Source organism: Cryptomeria japonica, chromosome 11 (assembly GCF_030272615.1).
Source record: "Cryptomeria japonica chromosome 11, Sugi_1.0, whole genome shotgun sequence".
NCBI classification, from domain to species: Eukaryota; Viridiplantae; Streptophyta; class Pinopsida; order Cupressales; family Cupressaceae; genus Cryptomeria; species Cryptomeria japonica.
Genome location: NC_081415.1, coordinates 22,242,236 through 22,265,482, shown reverse-complemented (window position 1 = coordinate 22,265,482; position 23,247 = coordinate 22,242,236). Strand labels below are relative to the sequence as shown.

At 35.8% G+C, this 23,247-nt stretch overlaps 1 long non-coding RNA gene across 1 annotated transcript in view; it reads right to left on the bottom strand.

Annotated features, from left to right (window-relative positions):
• Positions 1-1,093: 1,093 nt before the first annotated feature.
• The window catches only part of LOC131859888 (uncharacterized), a 72,391-nt gene continuing 50,237 nt past the window's right edge, over positions 1,094-23,247 (bottom strand). The window contains exons 2-3 of the long non-coding RNA XR_009359469.1: positions 1,459-2,553; positions 1,094-1,376 (exon numbers count right to left, since the gene is read on the bottom strand). This is a non-coding gene — a long non-coding RNA (uncharacterized LOC131859888). The remainder of the gene's footprint in view (positions 1,377-1,458; positions 2,554-23,247) is intronic.

Genomic DNA, 23,247 nt, shown 5'->3' with positions numbered 1-23,247 from the left:
TGTCAAAAACAATCTACTCTTAATTTTTGGGAAGACGTTGCAAAAGGTGAAGTCTATTATTCAAAAAAGATCGTGTGATCTATAAGTTTAAGAGGGTGGATTATCTTGTCAATTATGATGCAAATGCATCAAATGCTATTGAGGGCAACAACTAATTGTAGAAGAAATGATATGGGACCATTCAATTAAAAGGAAGATTAAAGTGAAATAATTTTGAAAAAATATTCCTTCTAAAGAGATGAATAATTGTATTTGATATAAAAAAATGATAATCAATCATTTATTAAATAGGTATGTTGGTTGCAATATAAATAAATAAATAAAATTAAAAAATAAAACTATTTAATCATATATGAGGATCAAAGTGGAACATGGAGAAGCTTGAGAAGATGATGTAAGATAATTTGTAAGCCTTCAACCAGATAGAAGCCCTACCTACATATCTAGTTACGATCGAGTGCTTATTTAAATCACTGTAGGTGGAAGGTCCTATTTACCTATTGGGTTAGGAATGAGTATGTCTCCAAGTCTCTATACTCATTGGAAGGGCACACAAAGTGTATCCAATTCAAAGTATAGAGTACATTCCAATTAATGCATCTGAATTGATAATGTATACCTTTTAGATTGCAGCCATAACGTAAGACAATAGTAGAACGAGTTTTAAGAGTCTTCTCACAAAGAAGTATTGATTGATATTTAAACTAAAATATAATTTTATCAAAGCCAAAGAATACTTTGTTTAATGGCATAGTTCTTGAGATCAAATCTTTTACAATACACAAAAAAATGAATATTGACAATTGGATATAACTTTTTTCTCTTTATTTTAAATGATTAAATTCACATTTTGGATGTTTGAAGATATATTAATCCATATACTATTAAATTATTAACCAAATAAATCTAAATTCTTTATACATACAAAGGTTACGTTATTTGCTCATTTTAAGAAAGTGATTTTACTTCTTTAGGTGCTACATCTAAAAGCATGCAAGGGCTCTAATTTGACAAGGGCTGAAAAAATTATTCATTTTTAGTCAAGGCAATTCCCTCTTTTAGTTCCAGGAGCTATATAAGGTAAATTCTACTATGCAAAGAAATGGTGTGATTTATAAATATAATAAATTTTAACCCAGCATTCCACATGCATAGTTGCATTTTCAATAATTGGACACCGTTCATAGAAAGCATATTGGAATTATACCCCTATACACAGGGTTTCTTCGTAGCAATTTTCAGATATTTTAAAGATACAGATTTGATCATTATGAAAAGATGTTTGGATGAATCATTCTCTTCTAATGAACCAGAATTCGCATACATTAAGGCAGATGTTCATGCTCTCTCATATCCCCACGGTTCCCTTCTTCAATCTTTATGAACAACAGCAAAAATCTTCACCTCAAACTCACTCTTTCATCCAACATCGGTTTCTTGAGAAATACAGTACTGTACATTACCTAATGAATTGAAATTAATCCTTCGTAGCATCATTGTCCCATTCTTTATTAGAACTGTATCAACTACCTGCTTCTGGCACCTCTGACATGTATGTGAAATCATAACTGGCCAGACCTATATGAATCTCGTATAGCATCTATAAATACATTTTATGAAAACATAAACTGCCAAAGATCTGACAAATGATGAAGAGAATACTGCGTAAAATGAAGGAACTTACACTTTATTAAAATTACTAAATAGTGGTGCAAATTTTAAGCATACTTATGTACTCACATCAGTGTTGGAAGATTAGTACAGACGAGCATACAATGATGCTCACTCTATGTTAATACTCATCTGTCAAGGGAGATTAGAGAAAGAGATAATTGATTTCAACAAAATTCTTATCTCCTTGAAAATGAACTTATGGTATTTACATACACCAGAAAAAACATTATAGGAACACCAGAGAAAAAATATGAAAATACAAAATCCAGCACCTGCTACAAATAACCACAAGAAAATGAGGAACCCAATCGCTGCAGTCCACCATGCTAACAGCAAATGCATGAACGACATTGGAACAAATAAGAAGACCAATGCTGCAATGCTTGTGAGTTTAACCAGTTCCCAAACCTTTTGCTTGAACAACCTATGAGATGTTATACCATCTACCCAAACAAAGTTTGGAAATGGAAATAAAATCTGTATGTGTGACAGGAATGCTGAAACCAAATTTGCCACGGGTTGTCCTCTGTTTGTATCTGGAAATGAATCCAATGCATGTAGCAGTATATAGTTCTTAGGCAGCTGCTGAACACCCCTCCACACACATGGAATGCGACATTCTGGGCAACGTATCCATCTTTGTCCAAGACTGGTTTCAGTTGGGAGGTATTCCAAGCAGAGCTGACATACTGTATGCCCACAGTATAACAAACGAGGCATACGATTATTGACATCAAACCTGTCCCAACATACTGGACAATCAGGGACTTCCATTGCTGGCAAATGTAACCTCAAATAAGAGGGCAACCCATGCGAAATTAGTGTCACAAATTCAATTTGCTCACAATACCATGATTATTATCGACATAAGAATCACATCTGCAAAAGATAGAAATGTCACATTTAAGCTCCAGAAAAATCCATGGTTACCAATTTTCAAATGACTAAATAAACCTTGTAAGATTTTTTTACAATGCAAGGATACAATAACTGAATAAATAAATATACGTACAGTATATTAAAGCCTTGCCAAAGAGAGAGATAAGAAGATACTCATCTTTACAACTACTGAAATACAAAGGTAAATGATAGATAGCATAGTTCTCCAAAATCTATTTTGTCATGGAATAAATAGAGCATGCAAACCAATTGTCGTATTAATTCCCATAAGTGTAAAGCCTAACAAGATAAAAATCAAATTACGGCTATATTAAAAACTGCAGCAGATAGTTTTTGCAGCGTTAAGACAAACAGAGAAGCATCCATCTAGTAAATATAGATTATCCTTCAACATCATCTATATATGGCCAACAGATATGACTGCTGAAATTCATGCACCTGAAAATAATAATATGGATAAAAATTAGTGTACATGAGATTTCCACAGTCCATTAGAATAATGAAATCTTCGAAGAAAAACTGTCAGTTTTGTTTCCACCAACAATTCGGGTCACACTCCATGGTCCCATAATCAAGATGATAACAACTGTGATTCATAATGTTGATGTAAACAAAACTGACAATTTTTTTCAGATAATCTTTATAATCCGAAATATAAATTGTTCATATATTACACAAATCAAGAATCATATATTCTTGCTGTTGATTTCGTCCATTACATTTTATCATTCTCTGTATTTTACTCAATAAGATTTCTTTCCTGTATACTCCAATGCACCAATAACCTGTTTAAGTTAAATTTACAACCTTAAGTCATCACATACACCACTACCCATTCAATTTTCACAGCCAAACATATCCCCTCCTGTTCTTGATCAGGCCAATCTCTCTGCTGTACCATCTCAGCATCAAATTTTGTCCTATTCACCAATGCCCTTTTAGAAATCAGAGTGCACACAACACTAGAGTGATCCAGCCCTCAGTTACCTCTCTTTTTTTCGTGTTATCTCTATATCCTGACCTAATGACTGCACTCTTTTGGGAATCAGAGACTTTGTAGTTCATACACCAATGATAGAGAGAATTCTTCCTCTCCTCTTATATGTAATCTCTAGTACCATTTTTAAATCACAACTATTCATTGAGCTTATGCTTTCAAATCAATCCAATTACAATAGAATAATAACAAATAGAATCCAATCAAGTGTTGGATCTGTGCCAGCCATTAGTGTAAGCACACACACAAAATCACATCAAGACCATATCATTCCAACATTCCATGTGCACATAGTGATTGGCTCAAGCGTACATCATCTATACACATGGCTAGCTTCCACTTGTGTTACACATACATAAGTGATTAGCTCTAATACGCCTCACAAGTACACATCAGGGTTAGCTCAGGGATATGTCATCGATAAACATGGTAACTAGCTTATACACACATCACAAGTACAAAGAATGAGTAGCTTATGCATACGTCACATATACACAATATGACTAACACATACCCATACCCATGTCACAAGTACATAGTGACTAGCTCAAGCATATAACACATATACACTTAATGATTCGCATAAACATGATATACACAATATGATGACTTGGGCATGCATCACATATACACAAAATGATATATTGTGCATGCATCACATATGCATAATCTGACTAACTTAAATACCAAATGTTCACATAGAGCTCAACTAGCAAAAATGGAAGTGGTTGTGATCTTTTTATAAACTTCTTACCCTTCACCTGGATAACTAACACATATGCACTTAAGTACATCCTAATCAAAAAGAGAAAAGTCAATGCATCCCGTACTACACCATGGATACCATCCTTTTTTGCAATCTGCCACCATCTATGATGACAAGCAAACATCCCACACTACCCAATATTGTCATTGACAAGGGCATAAGCTTAACAACATGCACAATCTATGGGGTCATTTTACACAAAGATTAATTCACATGTACATAGTGACCAACTAGTAATAGGAAGTGAATGTACACCATTGCATGCATCTTTGTGTTACCCAGTCCACTAACACTTACCCTTTATATGTATCCCGACTAGAAAAGGCAACGTTAGTGCATCCCATACAATGCTGTGGATCCCATCCTTTTGCCCAAATTTTTGCACCCGTTGTGATGATGAGAAAGAATCCCATATACTCCCAATCATCATTGGATAAGGTGTAAATGTAACAACACACATCATCATAAGGCCCTTAATAAGATTCCCACATCTTCTTGAACCTTTTGAGTCAAGGGTTCCTAACATTACTTCCATGGCATTGGCAAAAGTTAGACCAACCGAGTATGGGGTAACTCCAAGCATCTATCACTTGCTTGGTAATGATAAAAGTGGACTAAGCCCCACATACCATAAGTAGCTCCTAGTGTCTGTCATCTCTGTGCTATTGGCGACGTTAGCTAGACCCTAAGATATGACTATTAGCTTCAAGCATCATTAGTGATAGGTGGTTGGATATCACTTGACATTTGCCACTTGCACAATACTAGTGATAGCTAACTATTTGCACTTGTATCAAACTCTATTCCAACATAGGGGATCATCTTATAGCCAAGTACACATAATCCACATATCACAAAGATTCACAAATATTTGTCAATTTGACCTAGATATATGCCACATAAGTGATTCATGAACCTATAAATTGGGTCCTATAGTTATTGAAGTCAATTTATTGACACACAAATAACACATTGATCCCACATGAGTTGGCCTCTACTCAACCACATATACATATACAAATACCACTCATATAAGTAATTAAGATTTACTCACTCCATTTAATTTTTATTCAAAAACATATTATTTATTAGAAAAAAATTAAGTCACTGTAGTAATACTAAGCAATATCCTAATTCTAAGCACAAATTTTTTTTGTATAATATCAAGCATAAAGCTTAGCATACCATTATCCACGTCAATGTATATTAAAGTAAAACATTGTACCATATTTGGTAATATTGTAGACATGATTTCCGCAGCCCATAATGTTATTGTGCATAGCTTCTAGTAATAGCTGTGAAAGTTTATTTCTTCGACATTTCAGATCAAACCACATGATCCATCATCAGGAAGAAGAGAGCAAGACAAGAGATCGTAATGATGGATCATGTGGTTTGATCCAAAATGTTGAAGAGATAAACTGATGCAGCTATTACCAAAAGCTACATACAATAATATTTGGTAATACTTACTACTAGTTGTCCACATATGGCAAACGCAATCAAGGAATTCCATCCTAAACTCAAACATTAACCCACATACATATTTAAAGCAATAGGCCATCCTACTTGATAAGAATTGTTCACACTATCGGATTCTAATGGCTTGAATCTACATCATCATTAAATGAATGCAAGTTAGTAGCTTTCGATTATTTATTCATAGCCATGTCATGGCCAAGTTTATCATGCCCTTATTTCTGGGAAGGATAGACCTCCCTAGTATGTAGAGGCTAGCTATACCTTATATACATATCACTAAGTCTAGACACAAAAGCTCATGTTATTTTAGTTCCATCAAGTCCAAAGGCATTCTTGCATATTACCATAAAGACAAACCATGACTATGGTGACTCTAAAAGTCCATCCAAAATTGGAGTAGATTTGGAAAGTGAAACACCACATATCTTCGAGTCAACAAGCTTGATAATGATGATTTACCTTTTATTAGCCCAACTTATCTAGTGGAGACATATTAATTGGAATATGAGATCATTGACATCTAATGCAAATTTAGCCTCAAGATGAAGCATTCTGTAAAGGAAGAAATAATCAAACTTAGGAAAAACCCCACATTCTGGAGTTATCCCTTAACCCCACCCCCCCCCCCCCTAGGGACTTGGGTCATAGGGTCATCCTTCACCCAAGGACTACCTACATAACCACTTCCAAATAGGATCAAAGTCCCATGTAGTTCTCCTAAGATTTCAAATTTCAACTATTAGGATGAGAACTTGCACTTTCCCAAGTTAAGATAATCTATACAAGTACTAGACACAACCATTTTGTCAAATACATCAACAAGGTATATGCCTTAGGGATTCCCAAGCTTGGCGAAAAACATTTCCCCTAAGGAAACAAGGATGAGCTTAACAAAGGAAGATCATATGATCTTACTCTAATGAATCGGTTCAATGTGTTAATGTGGCCATTGCCATGAACGTCTTCGAACTACCTCTACATTATCTTAGAAATTACCTTAGAATATTGTTATTAGAAATATGTAAATGGCATATTGAGTATCCATTACTTGTTAAGACCCTTGGTGGTATATTGAGTATCCATCTCTTTCTAATAACAATAACCTTGGACCATTGTATGTAGAGGTATACATCACCATAGTATATTTAATAGAAAAAAAAAAAATTCCACTCGTTTCTAATTACAATGACCAATACATTAAGACAGTTGTTCATATAAGCCTTGGCATTCAGATTTTATCTCCAGTTCTTTCACATATTTGGAATCCTTGAGTATTCATCCACTTGTTTCTACCATAGAGGTATACATCCACTTGTTTCTAATTACAATGACCAATTCATTGATACAATTGTTCATATAAGCCTTGGCATTCAGATTTTATCTCCAGTTTTTTCACATCTTTGGAATCCTTGAGTATTCATCTATTTCATGGGTCATTAACAATTTTGATATGAGCTATGGCAATAAGAATTAACTGTCACAAAGTTAACAGCATGGAATTCACTTAAATGACATTGCCGAGCATTAAATTAACATTTAAAATCACTATACAAAGTAAAGTTACATGCTATCTGTTTCAGCTAGCATAAAAATGTTTGAGGATCTTTTATGAGAGGTTTATCTAAACTTGTAATGTCCTCTTTCTGAAATAGGATTCAATAATAAATAATAATAATAATAAAATTAAAACTTAAGAAATAAATAAATAAATATAATATAATTACAAGTTAATTAAGTTTAACAAAAGGTCAAAAGGCATGCCATGCAGAGTTATAACTCCCTCAAACATGAGATATAAAATGGGGACGGATTCATTTAAAGGGATGAGGAAGGAACAAAAAGAGTGGAGGATAGAAATTAAGGAAAGATAAATGGAAGAATGAATGGGAAGGAAATGAGGAAATGACTCTCTCAAAGGGCAGAAATAATGAAGGGTTGTGACCCTCTCAAAGGGTGATAAATATGAGAGGTTGTAACCCTCTCAAACTGCAGAAGTGATGAAGGGTTATGACTCTTTCAAAGGGCGATAAATATGAAAGGTTGTGACTCTTTCACAGAGTGATAATTATGAAAGGTCGTGACCCTTGCAAAGGGCAGACATGATGAAGAGGTGTGACTCCCTCTCACATTGAAAGTTATAAGGGGGAGGAGGTTTCATTTGAGGGGGATATCCAAGGGAGGTCAACTTGGGGAATGATTTATTGTTCTAAAAGGTAGCAATGAAGGGTGGTGACTCAAGCCTTATGAAAGGTGGTGACCTTTTCACCAATGAAGTATAAAAGAGATCATTCCAAATCATTTGAGGATCACTTATCAATCATCATTGTTGCCCGGAATTATCATTATATTATCATTATGTCATGTTGTCGTATTATGTTATGTTGTCATCGGTAATTATGAGTTACGGCAGTCAGTTAGTCGTCCCGAAGGGCAGTTGGACGCGACTGTTGGTCGCACCCCTTCGGGTATTATATATTGCATACCTTCCCTTCATAGTGGCATCATCATAGTCGTATCTGGGTGTAATGTTATAAGCACTTGATGTACATGGACTGTTGAATTAATACAGAAACTGGTTCTTTAATATATTTCAATTATGTTCTGTGCATTTACTTCCTGCATTTAATCGTTTACCCGTATGTGGCAAACAATCATTCCCACCAAGAAAATAATCGATCAACAAATCATTCTATCAGATCAACATTCATTCAATCACCATTCTCCAATATATCAAACCAGTGCATCATTACATTATCACTCACCAATACCTCAAATCATACAACCAAAGGAATTCATTCAATCTAACCTAGCACTGAATATATTTTATAAGGCATTGAACATACAGCAGACGAAATAACTATGAATTCTCTATATGTGCATAACAATTACTGGGACTGCATATTTATATTTCTGCATATCTATTGTTATTAGTGATTACTATCATAATTGCTTATACATATCCAAATAACAGTCTGATTTAATGACATTCTGCAGTTAATCTTATGCTATGTATTCATTTATATTTTCTGAGTGCTGCCAGCCATGGTGGAAAGAGTGTAGGCTTGCAAGAGGGGTACGGTGATGGGGCACTCCTCTATGGTATACCACCTCTATGAGGGAACTATATAGTTCCTTGAGGCCAAGGGGATACAACGGGTACTGCCCTTGGGCCTAGAGGAGATGGCATTCCAAGGCACCTTGTTGCAACCTCATTCCCCTACCATGGTGCAACAAGACCAATCATAGAGAGAAGGAAAAGGTTGGCAAGATGAGGGGATAATGGAAAAGTGGACAGCTCACTGGGTAGACCACCTCATATGGATGGCATGGGCCACATGAGGCCAAGAGGGATCGTATATCCGCTCTTGGGCCTAGGGTAGGGGTTCCAAGACACCCCATCAAAGTCGCACCCTCCCTTGTTCTCTAATGATCGAGTCCCCCAGAGATATTTAATATTATATGACTGAACTAATAATTCTGCTATGAATTTATTGATTATGATAATCTGATTATTGTTGCAAATCTGATTTAATTTATGGATTATAATAGTCTGATTATTGTTGTGATCTGATTTTTTTGGAATCACTGTTGTAAGGGGCTTCTAATCTATTTTTCGGGTTTAAATCAGGGTAAAGGTATACTCTAAACCCACCTAATTACTTAGAAATTGAGAATTAGGGCAAATTTAGAGCATTCCCAATTAGGGGACATTACAAAACTAGACAAACTGTGTGAACTGTTCAACAAATTGTCACCAAGAAATGTGAATCATGAGTAGGACAGGGGATCATACCCATAAGCATAAAACAACCAGATGAAATTCGTTACAGCTAATTGAGAGCTGAAATCAAAATTAAAACAGAAATTTAGGAAAGTAAGGTGAGGAAGATTTGTGTACTCAGCTTTAGGAATGATGCTGAAGATGTTTCTGAGTTAGGCACTGAAATCTGCTCTTTCTTTGGTAGACATAGGACTCGACATTGGAAAACCTTCCCAACCGAAAACACTGCAAAAGGGAAGCAATAAACACTGACAATGCTGGCCACTTTTTTCTTTTAACTCCAACAAATTTCTGCCCTTTCCTTTACAGTGTCTGTATTAAAATAAGAATCCCTTTATTGGCACCAAATATAATATGGTGGCATCCTTCCTGGCTCTACTAAATTGCCCAAAGAAGGCTACAAAATTCTGAGTTTACCTTTCTTTTTTCTTCTTCTGCCAACTCCACTCTCTGTTCACTTTCTGAAAATTCCATTCCTCAATTCAGAGAATGAAAATATGCCCAAAACCTTGCCATCAGGGCAAATTAAATCCCCCTCACAACCTCCTGTGGTGTCCAATAAAATATGCATATTTTCTCCAGGCTGGTTGCTCTCCTTCCAGGCATATAAGGGCAGATTTATTGCAATGGGCATTTGTTTTTCCATGGATGGATGCTGCAGGTCGACAGAGCCTTAAATTTTGGACACACGATCTTGTCCTCTCCTCTCTGCCAAGCACAGGCAACCCATACTGCACCATACTTGTCTCCTTGTCCTCTTCTTTTTTGATTTAATTTTTGACATGCAGGCCCTGTGTGCAGGCATCCTTCCACAGGGGATGTGACACAGAGAATGTGCAGAAAAGGTACTTCCTATTTAGTATTTATAGAACAGATAATATCAAATTGTGCTCAAGTTCGTTGGTGAAGGTACATCCGATGCCATTCTTAACATTTGATACTTACGTCTATAAAATTGCTGATTTAATACTGAAACTGACATTTCAGAATTATGGTTACCATCATCCAAAGGTAGCCTGAACATAGTTTAAAGTCCCTCCAGAAACACCAAACTTGTCTTTATTGAAGGTGACATCAGCCTTTAAGTTTTTAAACCAACAAAGCAATATTATCCCATCCAAAACCTCTGAATTAAGGTGAAAGCTCGTCCTAACCCGCCCCCATTATATCTCAATATGGTGACAGCTGCTACTGTTTCACAGGATTATTGCAGTCAAGTATACACCAGCCTCAAACATCAAAGACAATTGCAGGACCATCAGCATGCGATGTCCCCTTTTGTATTTTATTTGTTTTTTGGTTTGTTGGAAAGAAATGAAACCAAACAGCAAGTAAAAATCTTGACCAATCCACAATTTCAATAAACAACATCAAACTTTGCTGAATTATGACATAAAAACCCTAGAGTGTTAGCTGAAGCCAATTATGAATTAGGACTGCCAAATAATCTTCCAATATGATTTAGTTGAACAGTATGGCCACTAAAAACAATGAAATATGAATGAAGATGTTGGAAAGTACAAATCAAATATTATTGCACTCAGAATGTTGTACCCAGCTAAAAAAATGCAAGTTAGATTTAGATCAGACCTTGCAATGTTTGTAAACAGAAAATACAGATTGGTGACTAGTACAGCTGTTGTTTGGAAATGTATGGCCTGCTGTAATATTCTAGAAAAAGCTGTAATCAGCTGGAAGTGACACAGATCATTCCAAAGGATTGTGTTAGGATCGAAACATGGAGATTTGTCAATGACAACTGTGAAACAGCAACTAACGTAGCTAGACCCACCCTCTAAACGTTGTCGCTCTAGTTTAAACGGCTGTAGATATGAATTGCAGCTCATAATAGGCCTGCAAACACATGCAAAATGCTCAAATCTGATTGATATCCTCCTGGAAATGATGACACTTCACTCTAATAAGCTGGTCGCTTATGTTGGATGATTGAAATTCAAATAATATAAACCAATAGCTGGTATGATTGGTCTAATATCCAGAGTAATTGAATTTCACTCTCCCAATGTGGTGTTTAGCTAGGGTTTATTGTCACAGACCTGTATAATTCAGATCCAGCACCTTCTGCTGCACAATGGCTCTCCCAAAATTCTGAAAATCAATATAGGAATCTTAAATATGATATGGCAAGAAAATACTGAAATTTGCTTGCAAACCCAAACTGCCCTATCGCTGGAATCTTGCATCAAATATCTAAAAATCAGCAACAAACACTCTAGTACTACTACAGTGGCACTATAAGGATTGAAAAGCAAAATTGCATGGACATGGAGATGGATACAAATATGGATACGTAATCAGATATGGTTACGGCTACTTTATAAGACTCCCGATATGGATACGGCTGGATATGAAATTCATAAAAAACACATACACATATATTGAACACAATTTTCTAAGTTATCAAAGGAGATTTTCATTATTTCAAAAGTAATATAGACACATAATTGCTACATAAATAATTATAAGTTGATATAACAATTTACAATATGTAAAAATAGTAGAGTTGCATTGTCAAATAACCCAAAAAAATGGGTCGTTGAGATAGAAAAACATTTCATTTGTCTTTCTCATTTGGTGTAGGTTTTGTTTGTACCAAAAAATTTTTAAAAAATTGCATGAATTAAGTCTTTTAAATTAAGTTTAGAAAGACTTACATCAAATTTTAAAAAAATCAAATCACATAAAATTTGGCATGTTTGGAAAATCAAGGCTTTTTGGGCACGCATTGATACAGTATCCCATGTGTAACATCGGATACATATTTATTTCAGATATGAGGATACGCGTTCCCAAGGAGGGACAAAGGAGTATCCAGCTACTTTGTTAAAAAATGTCTTCAAATCCTCAACCAATCGGTATAATTGTGATCTCTAGAGAGAATCACCCAAAATGGGAAACAAGGGGTTTTGTCCTTGATCCAATATGATGAATTCCAAGAGGGTTTTCTTCCTCTTGAATTCAAACACACCAAGGGTTTTTGTCCTTGGATACCCTAGATCGAACAATTGCTCGAATCTAAAATTAGTATGCAAAGGATACCTTCAAAAAATGATCCTCAAATGAAGATAGGCACCTCCTTGATATACCTTTTCAAATTGGACCCTTGGGTCCTAATTTTCCTCCAAGTATTTAGAAAACTCTTAGTTTTTAATTTTATTTGTTTATTGTAAGTATTTTAAAATACTTTTATTTTAATACTAGTGTAAAATAACTTTTATTTTAATTATAATAATATCATTAAGTTGCCCTTAAATTTGAGACTATTGCGTGCAACTTAAATAATATTATTAATTATCCGAATTTGAAAAAGGGGGTGTGACACAGCACCCAATAAATTCATTATTAGATGCTATATGTACTTGTAAAGAATATATCACATCCCTGTTAAATATCCAGGCAATTGAGAGGGGGATTGAATCAGTTGATAATTGAACTTTCCTTAAATTCTTTCAAAGATCCAGAACAACCGAAAGATTTAATTAAAGCAGCTATAACATGAAAGCACATACACAAAGCAGATCAAACAATGAACACCAGACATGACGTGGAAAACCCAAGAAGGGAAAAACCACGAAGAATGTTAGTTCTCAATATATAGCATCGATTAAGGTGACACTAGTTAAGGTGATTTTTACAAAAGGTGGCTCACTACCAAAATGCTCACTGCAAGAAGGCTCACTGCCCAGAAAGGCTCACTACCGAAGGAAGAAGAAAGAAAAGAGAATCCACCACTAAAACACAATCTGCAATACTGGAACTGCTTTCAGTGCCTTACTGCAAAAACACACTTCACATATCAATTGGATATTTCCTTTCAATCTCGCACATCTTCCACATCTCACATCTTTAGATCATCCTCTTATTTATACTGTCTTTGAACAACATACTCTTCTAAGTCAGCCAAACAGAGATTTGAAATAGGTCAACACTAAACATTCCGGTGGTGGAAGGGAATGAAAAGTGGACCATCCCATGATGCACTTCATATTGTGAGGTATTCACACATCGCCCCATTGCAAATGGGGACCCCCACTTTTCGCTTTCTAGGATTAATCCTTTTTGCTCAATCCTAGGTTGTCTTAGAGTCTTTTCTATTAATCTTTGCATTGAAGGGATAGAATTTCTTGAGTAGCTAGAGAATTCATCAATTCAGGTGGAAAGGGATTGAATGAGGAGTCTTCCCTAAGGTCACTTTTGAAGATTAATTTGACATGGACATTGAAGTGACTTAAGAATTGGAAGTTTGGATGAATAAAGTATAGGCAAGGGGAGTGATTGAACGAAGTGTCTACATAGGGTCATGTCCCTTGCTGGAGCAAACTTGCCTTAAGACACGTCCTTTGCCTCAAGATTAGAGTGGATTCCTTCCTTGAGCGTTCTTGAAGGGTAAAAGTTAACATGTTTCGTGAAGATTTGGGATATGATCTAGTTGATTGAAGGAAAATGAAGGATTGAGTTTAAGGTTATTTGAGATCATGTACCTTTCTAAGGACTTAGGGTGAAATTTTACATTTAGCTCTTGTACCTTACCAAGGGTCAAGAGCAAACTTGATTCATGTCCTTCCTAAAGTCCTAGAGCGAGCTTGTTTCATGTTCTTCCAAAGGACACAAAGTGAAATTTTGTTTTAGGCCCCGTCCTTCCGAAGGCCATAGAGCGAATTTCCTCTATAGGCGTTCTTAGGGGGCCGAATTAATGATGCCTTCATGTGAAGAAATTGGAAAACTTAAGACTCAAATAGATGAGGTAAAAGGAAGTACTGAGTTTCAAGTCATGACCTTGTAAAGATCCTAAGGTGAACCACCAAGTCCTATCATTTAGGTCCCATCCTTGGAAAGGACATTGAGCGAATTTCTCATATCTTGACCTTGTCCTTGGAAAGGACGGTGAGCGAAATACCTACTTTGACCTTGTCCTTGCAAAGGACGAAGAGCGAATTTCATGCCTTGTCCTTACCAAGGTCAGAGAGTGAAATTCTTTCAACAAGTCATGTACCTTACCAAGGTCATAGAGCGAATTTTCCATCTAATTCATGTCCATGCCAAGGTCTTAGGGCGAGAATTTTACCAAGGTCGTGTACCTCCTTGAGGAACAAGAGCAGAAATTTTCATCATGAGTGTACCTTCCCAAGGTACAAGGGCAAAAATTTGACTAAGGTGATGTACCTCATCAAGGTCCTAGAGCGAATTTTGTTTTTGAGTCCTGTCCTTCCAAAGGACATGGAGCGAATCTTTTAGACCTTGTCTTTGGAGAGAGCATGAAACGAGTTTTTTTATAGGGCTTGTCCTTCCAAGGGACATAAAGTGAATTCCACTTTTGAAGCTTGTCCTTGGAAGGGTCTTAGAGCGAAAATTGCTATATAAGTCTTGTCCTTCCAAAGGAAATTGGGAGGAATCATCTACTTGCCTTGTCCTTGCTGAGGGTCCAGAGCGATCTACTTGCCTTGTCCTTGCTGAGGGTCCAGAGCGATCTACTTGCCTTGTCCTTGGTGATGGTCCAGAGCGAACTACATGCTTTGTCCTTGCTGATGGTCTAGAGCGAACTTGAATTTGTCTTAAAGCGAACTTTATTTAGAATCATGCCTTGTCCTTACCATGGTCATAGAGCGAACTTCATCATAGGTCCAGTCCTTGCTAAGGACAGAGAACGAACTGCATCATAGGTCCTGTCCCTGCCAAGGACAAAGAGCGAATTGCTATATAGGTCCTATCCCTGCCAAGGACAGAGAGCGAACCTCAATTATGGGTCTTGTCCTTGCAAAGGACGATGAGCGAACTTCAAAGATTAAGCCCTATGAGCGAATTTCATATTTGAACACACATCAACAAACTTCAAGAATTGGGGTATATTAGTGAATTCAAGCACCTAAGATTGAATGTTATGAATGGACTTCACAGCTTGACCTACATTAGCAAACTTCATGATCTAAAGAGGATGGGCGAACTTCATGAAACAAGGGACATCAGCGAAATTCACGAATTGATACACATGAGCGAACTTCAAGAGTAGGGCTATATGAACGAACTTCATAGATCAAGATGGGTGAGCGAATTCCAACTTGTACTTAAAAGATCAATCAACCTCTAAGTGGAATTCAAATCTAAAGAACTGAGTCGGCCAGCTTGAAATAATGGTTTGTTATCAAAGCAAGTCGACCTCACCCTAAAAGCACACATCTCCTCATTAAGACACCTATATAAGGAGACTTGAAGGAATCATTTAGTCACCAATTCAAAGCAATCCTTTCTCCTAGAGTGAACTTGATCAGTACATCAGCAGTCCCCATCAATTCCACAAGCTAATTCAATCAGCAGGGCAAGGAGTCCAATCAATATCAACAACAAATCTGATTCAGGAAACATATTATCAGCGAATTTGATTACATCCACAAGGAGTTAAGTAAGCATCAACATCATATCTGATCCACAAGCAGCAACTCCAATCATTAGTGACAGAAAAAGTCACAAAAGAAGAAGCGAATTCATCAAAAGGACAACAAATTTGCTTCAACCAAGGAGTGACCCCTTCTATAGATACTCTTGTTAAACCTGCAAATCACATGAAATCACATAATTACATCAAACTAGGAGGTTATAATGTAAGGGATATCATATGTAATTGATGCTTGCTTATTTGTTTTGTAGGATACGAAGAGAAAATCAAGGAGATCATATTGAAGGAGGAATGAAACAAGCCGCTCCAAGATCAAATTTCAACATCAAGGTTGAAATACAAGGATGATACACTCGAGGGAACTTCATAAGACAGACACAAGAAGATGATTATACAAGAAGCACTCACTTAGACAAAGACATGAACCACAACACCAACTCTCATAGCACCAAGGAGTCACAGAGAAGGAATTCCAAAGGAGAAAGGTAGTGGTGACATCAAGAGTTCATTCTAAGGTACATCAATACTTCAAAGATAAGATCTACACCTTGCACATCTATGATTGAAGCCCTCAAGAAAATACTTTCAGAAGAGTTAATCAAAGTTAGAAGATTATCATCATTATCACACAAGCTGGATAATGTTGAATATCAATAAATATTCCTTCATGATGATCTATCTAGTCTACAAAGTGCAAGATAAAGGTGGCGTCCCAGTCATCATCCCAGTAATCATCCCAATCATTAACCCCAGTCACTATTTCTACCAATCGAAGTTCCACATCAACATGTTTAGATGCAATGTACCTGAATCACCAGTGATGTCACAAACTCCGAGGCACCTACCCCTGATATTTATTGGTCCACGCTCATTGATTGTAATTTTCTCATTGGCTAAGGAGAGTTTGTTGTAACAAACCCTAATTAGGGTTTCATTGCAAAATCTTGGACATTGATGAAGATTCGATCTTGGCCATTCATTGTAAATGAGCTCTCTATATAAGGCTCAAGCTCTTCATTTGTGAAGGTTAATAGTTGGAGAATAGTGAATAGAGGAATAGAATAGTGAATAGAGCTAAGAATAGAATACCAGATAGAATAGAAGTTAGAATAGAATAGGAGAAGAAGAAATTGTTGTTGAAGACTTGTAAATGAGATACTCTTTTCATTGAAGTCATGGTGAAATGTATTATTTTAACAAGTCTCGTGGTTTCTACTTCTCATTTTGTTTTCATATTAATTATATTAAATGGAGGAATTTGTTGAATGTATTCGTGTGGAGTCTGTTTAGTCCATACCACTAGCCTCTTGTTGATTGTAACTGTGCCTTGTGTGGTCAACTGGAATGATATGGGCTTAACTTCGAATCATTCTACATTCATTGCTTATGCATTAACTTGAATGGTGATCGATCTTTGATGGTATTGATTCGAATATCTTTGAAATATCCTTAGAAGATTGCACTGAGCTTGTGTCAAATTGTTCAAGTTGATGGTGAAACCTCGCTCAGTAGGATTCCATCTAATCATTCACTCATCTTCCTACATTCTTAGGATTAGAATAGACTCTCTCAACCCCTTATCTTTTGCCATTTTTTTTTAACTCCAGCTAGTTTAGGATCAAAAGCATCACCATATTGTAACATCTGATGATCTAAGTTCCAGCAAATCAAGCAGTCAAGCATTCGAATGTAAGTACCCTTGTGATTCCAGCATAATCACATCAACCAACGGAGCTTATCCACACGTAGTGACCCTACATTCATGAACCTTGGGAGTCTTCTCAAGTGATCCTTAAGCTAATCTTCAGCATTTGAGATATTTTGTTCAAGAGAGGATAAGATACTTTTTGGTATTTTATTTTATGTTTGCATGTGCATAAAAAACACATCAACACTTCATAAAACAAAACAACACGTTGCATCCATCACAAATAACGAACCCAAATAATATGATTCATACACTACACAAATGTCATAAATTAATCTCCAATTCTCAAGTAATATGATTCAAACGCTACACAAATGTCATAACTTAATCTCCAATTTAGGATCGAATTGGAACCAAAAAAGCACTACCTAACTTAGTAAAAATAAAAATGGAACCAGGATACTCATAAATATAATCGATCAATACCATATTCGGTAAATAGAGAAATCCGGATCACCATACTCAATATCAACTGTAGCACATCTTACGGAGTACCAAACCTTCCAAGAAACACATCTTCCCGGACATCAACCAACAACCATTATCAACATCACTTACATACCTATCTTCCATTGCTACTCAACAAGCTACATCCGGTCCTAACCAGATCACAGGATTTGACATCAATGACAACATTCAATACAATTCTAACAATCTCCCCTTTTGTCAATGATGGCAACATCTATCAAAACAACAAACACATCAAATTAGCATCTCTCTCGCAGTAATCTCTCTCTCTTTGACATCAAGGACAAAGGCGGGCATAACTACCCCTATGAAACATACTTTCCTCCCCCTTAGAGGAAGCCCCCAAGCATTAGTCCAAATAAGAATATTCAAGCAGGTCATTGAACCAATGCACATTCAAATGTACATCAATTCAAACTAGCAAGGGGTAGTACCCCTAACTTCTGCCAGAGATATTCAAAAGTATCCTTACACAATGCCTCGGTGAAGATATCTGCAATCTGCTCCTTCGTAGGTACATACTCAAGTCTTACTTCATTATCCAACACCTTTTCCCTCAAGAAGTGATGCTGAATAGATATATGCTTTATTTTGGAATGTTGTATCGAATTCTTAGAAATATTTATTGCACTGGTGTTATCACACATAATTGAGATAGGTTCATCAAATAGTACACCAATATCCTTCAAAGTCTGCTTCATCCATAGTATCTGAGTGCGACATGAAGATGCCACAATATATTCAGCTTCAGTTGTAAATAGAGACACAAATTTCTACTTCTTACTTGACCAAGCAACCGACCGAGAGCCAAGAAAGAATGCTCTACCACTTGTACTTTTCCTGTCATCAACACTTCTGGCCCAATCTGCATCTGTATAAGTTGTCAAGGTGAAATCTAAATTTCTAGGATACCACAAACCAAACTCTCTTGTTCCTTTTAGATATCTGAAAAATTCTTTTAACTGCCATGACATTTGATTCTTTCAGTTCTTGCTGAAATCTAACCGCCAAACAAATTGCATACATGATATCTAGTCTAGTAGTAGTCAAATATGACAATCCTCTAATCATTGATTTGTACTTACTTACATCGACTTTAGAGGATTTATCATCTTTTATTAACTTGCATCCGGTGGTCATAGATGTACACACCAGTTTGGAGTTCTCCAACGCAAACTTCTTCAACAATTCTTTAATGTATTTAGACTAAGAAATGAAGATTCCTTTTCCGTTCTGATTTACTTGCAAACCAAGAAAGAAATTTAACTCACTGATCATGGACATCTCAAATTCCTTCTGCATTTCACTAGAAAACTTTCTACACATGCCATCATTTCCTCCAAATATTATGTTATCAACATACACTACAACAATTAAGATTTTACCTAAGTCAGTCTTGAAATAGAGATTACTATCAACAAATCCCTTTTGAAAACCTTGATCAATAAGATGCTTGTCTAGTCTTCCATACCAAGCTCTAGGAGCTTCTTTTAGTTCATATAGAGACTTCTTCAATCTGCAAACAATATTTGGATCATCTCTCAACTTAAATCCTTCCAGTTGTTCAATGTAAACTTCTTCTTTCAGTTCTCCATTCAAAAATGCCGATTTTACATCCATCTTATAAACTTTGAAATCCTTAAAAGCTGCAAAAGAAAGAAACATCCTAATTGCCTCCATCCAGACAATAGGGGCATATGTCTCCTCAAAGTCAATGCCTTCAACTTGTGTGTAACCTTTGCAAACCAACCTTCCTTTGATTTTTCTCAATTTGATCCATCTTCATCCAACTTGTTCCAAAACACCCATTTTGTTCCAATTACATTCGTGTCTGCCGATATGTGAACTAGTTCCCATGTTTGATTTTTCTCAATTTGATCCATATATTCTCTCATTGCTTTTACCCAATTTTGATCATTTCAAGCTTCCTCCACTATTTTTGGTTCAATCTTAAACAGTAAACATAACAAAACTTGATCTTGAGCTGCTTTCTTTCTTGTGATAATTCCTTTGCTCTTATCTCCAATAATCTAATCCATTGAATGACTCTTTTGTACATATCTTGGGGGTTTTAGAAACCAAAGCATCTTGAGTTTCTCTTTCTTTCTCTTCTTCTCTGGTTTCCTCTTCCCTTTTTTTTGTCAGTGGACTCATCAAATTCATATCCTACTAATTTGTCAGAGTCCTTAAAGATGTCTTCATCAACCTTTACATTTGCACTTTCAACAATCTTGTTCAGTCTTTTTTTGTAACACCGCTATGCTTTTCTCTTTGTAGAATATCCTAGGAATATGCCTTCATCTACTCTACTGCCAAATTTTCCAAGATTATCCTCATTTCTCCATATATAGCATTTGCTTCCAAATACCTTGAAATATTTTACTGTCGAAGTTCTACCATGCCATAGCTCATATGATGTCTTCGCATATCTTTTCCAATATAAAATTTTGTTAAGAGTGTATATTGTTGTGCGAATTGCTTCTCCAATAGGCTTTCAATAACTCTGCTCCTTTGATCATTGTTTCAGCTGCCTCTTGTATAGTTCGATTCATCCTTTCCACTACATTTTGTTATGGTGTCCTAGGGGCAGATAGTTGCCTTTTAATACCATGTTTTTCACAAAAATTATTGAGCTCATCAGAAATAAATTTTCCTCCTCTATCTAACCTCAAACACTTAATCTTTCTATCAACTTCATTCTCAACTCTTGCCTTGAATATCTTGAATTTCTCTAATGCTTTTGACTTCTCTTAAAAATGCAACCCTAGTCATTTTAGAATGATCATCAATTAGCAACATGAAATACCTCTCACCTTGTATGCTCCTTGTTCTAGTGGGACCGCATAAGTTGTGTGCACTAAGTCCAACAATCTAATGGGCGATTGCTCATTTCCTTTAAATGTTCATTTTGGCTGCTTTCCTACTTGACATTCTTTGCAAATATTGTTATCCGGTTTGGTCAATCTTGGCAAATCTCTCACTACACTTGATGAACTAATCTTTACCAAATTGTCAAAGTTGATATGATCCATCCTCTGGTGCCAAAGCCAGCTATCATTGGACTGAGATAACAAACAATGTCTTGTAGCTCCTCCTAGCTAATACATGTTTCCATTTGTCCTTTTTCTTGTTGCAATAACAGTCTCAGACTCTTTCTGGATCTCACAACCATCAACCTGAAAAACATTGTAACCATTTTTGAACATTTGCCCAACGCTCAAGAGATTATGATGCAAACCCTTTACATAGTAAAAATTGTCAGTATTATGTTTTCCATCAAAAGCAAAAGCCAATTCCTACAATTTGTGTTGTCTGATCATCTCCAAACCTAACAAAACCTCCATCATATTTCTTAAGTTTATGAACCTACTCTTATCACCAATCATATGATTTGAGCATCCACTACCAATCAACCATTCATTTCTATCTCTCCTAGCATGTAAAGTAGTAAAAACAGTCTTAGAAACATCAATCTTAAGTGCATCCTTTTCTACTAAAAACAAATAGTCACCATCTTCATAGTCTGATTCATCATCTGAAATACCAGCATCATCTTTAACATAGTAAGCTTTCTTATTGAACTTCCCTTTATTCTGCTTGAATTTTTGTTTTGATCCTTTTTCCGAACATCTAGTAGCCATGTGACCAATCTTTCCACATCTAAAACATTTAAGGGGTAACATACCTTTAAATTTGTCGGTGCCTTTCTTCAATTCCCTTACAAAGTTCGCTTCCATCTCATCTGAGCTCTGGTCTTCAGGATCTTCCTCAGAGGCTTTAAAAGAAATCTCAGATTTATCTTTGTCCTTTCCAAACTTTCTTATCTCAAATGCAGACAAAGTGTCATGTAGTTGTTCCCTAGTAAACTTCTTCGAATCATAAGTTTCTTCAATAGAAAATATTTTATCACTATAGCTTTCCGATAGAGACATCAAAATCTTCGCAATTATGTCTTCACCTGTCAAGGTGCCACCAAGTTCTCAAATTTAATTTACTGCACTGTCAACCTTTTCAAAATAGCTTGTTATATCTTCTCCTTCCTCCATTTTCAAGTTCTATCTACGCTTAGCTGTCAACTTCTTTGATAATTTACCCTGTCATTTCTTTCATATATATCCTTAACTTTTTCCAAACCTCATGAGCAACATTCAATGAAATAACCTTTGTTAATTCAGTCTTTGATAAAGCACTAAAGATAGCATACCTTGCCTTTTCATTTTCTTCATGAGCTTGAATCTCATCAGGAGCGATAAGACCATGTGCCGATTGTACATATTTAGTTTCCACAGCCTTCCAAGTCTTGTAACCCAAGGAGATTAGGTTACCTCTCATCTTCACTTTCCAGAAGCTATAGTTAGATCCTTCAAAGATAGGGATAGATAATTTGTGTGTCATTGGACCAGGATCTACCTCAAGTGATTAAGCTCTTAACCAAGGAACCAAAGCTTTGGTACCAATTGTTAAATATCCAGGCAACTGAGAAGGGGGATGAATCAGTTGATAATTAAACTTTCATTAAACGCTAGATATGACATGGGAAACCCAAGAAAAGAAAAACCATAGCGAATGTTAGTTCTCAATATATAGCACCGGTTAAGGTGATTTTTACAAAAGGTGGCTCACTGCCAGAATGCTCACTTGTAATGTCCCCTATTTGGTTTAGACCTACTTTAACAATAATTAATCTATTTCTATGTACTTATGGCTTAAACTAACTTGATTATGTGACAATTCTATCTTAACACAAATCAAATCTGTGATATTCTATCTTTCTTTGGTCTATCAAGTACTTGCTAGTTTTACCATGCTATATAATTAATCTTATTCTGATTCAATATAAATTTCATTTACATATTTTTTAATTACTAGTTATATGAATTATTATATATTCCTGAACAACAGTTTCTATAATAATTATAGTAATATCTATTATTATATTAATATCTATATTTATAACCATTATATTATTCCTTTATCTCTTTTTGATCTGCCATGGCTTCCTTTTATATCCCTCTTTTTGTGTCATATACTTGTATTGAATTAACAATATTATATTACA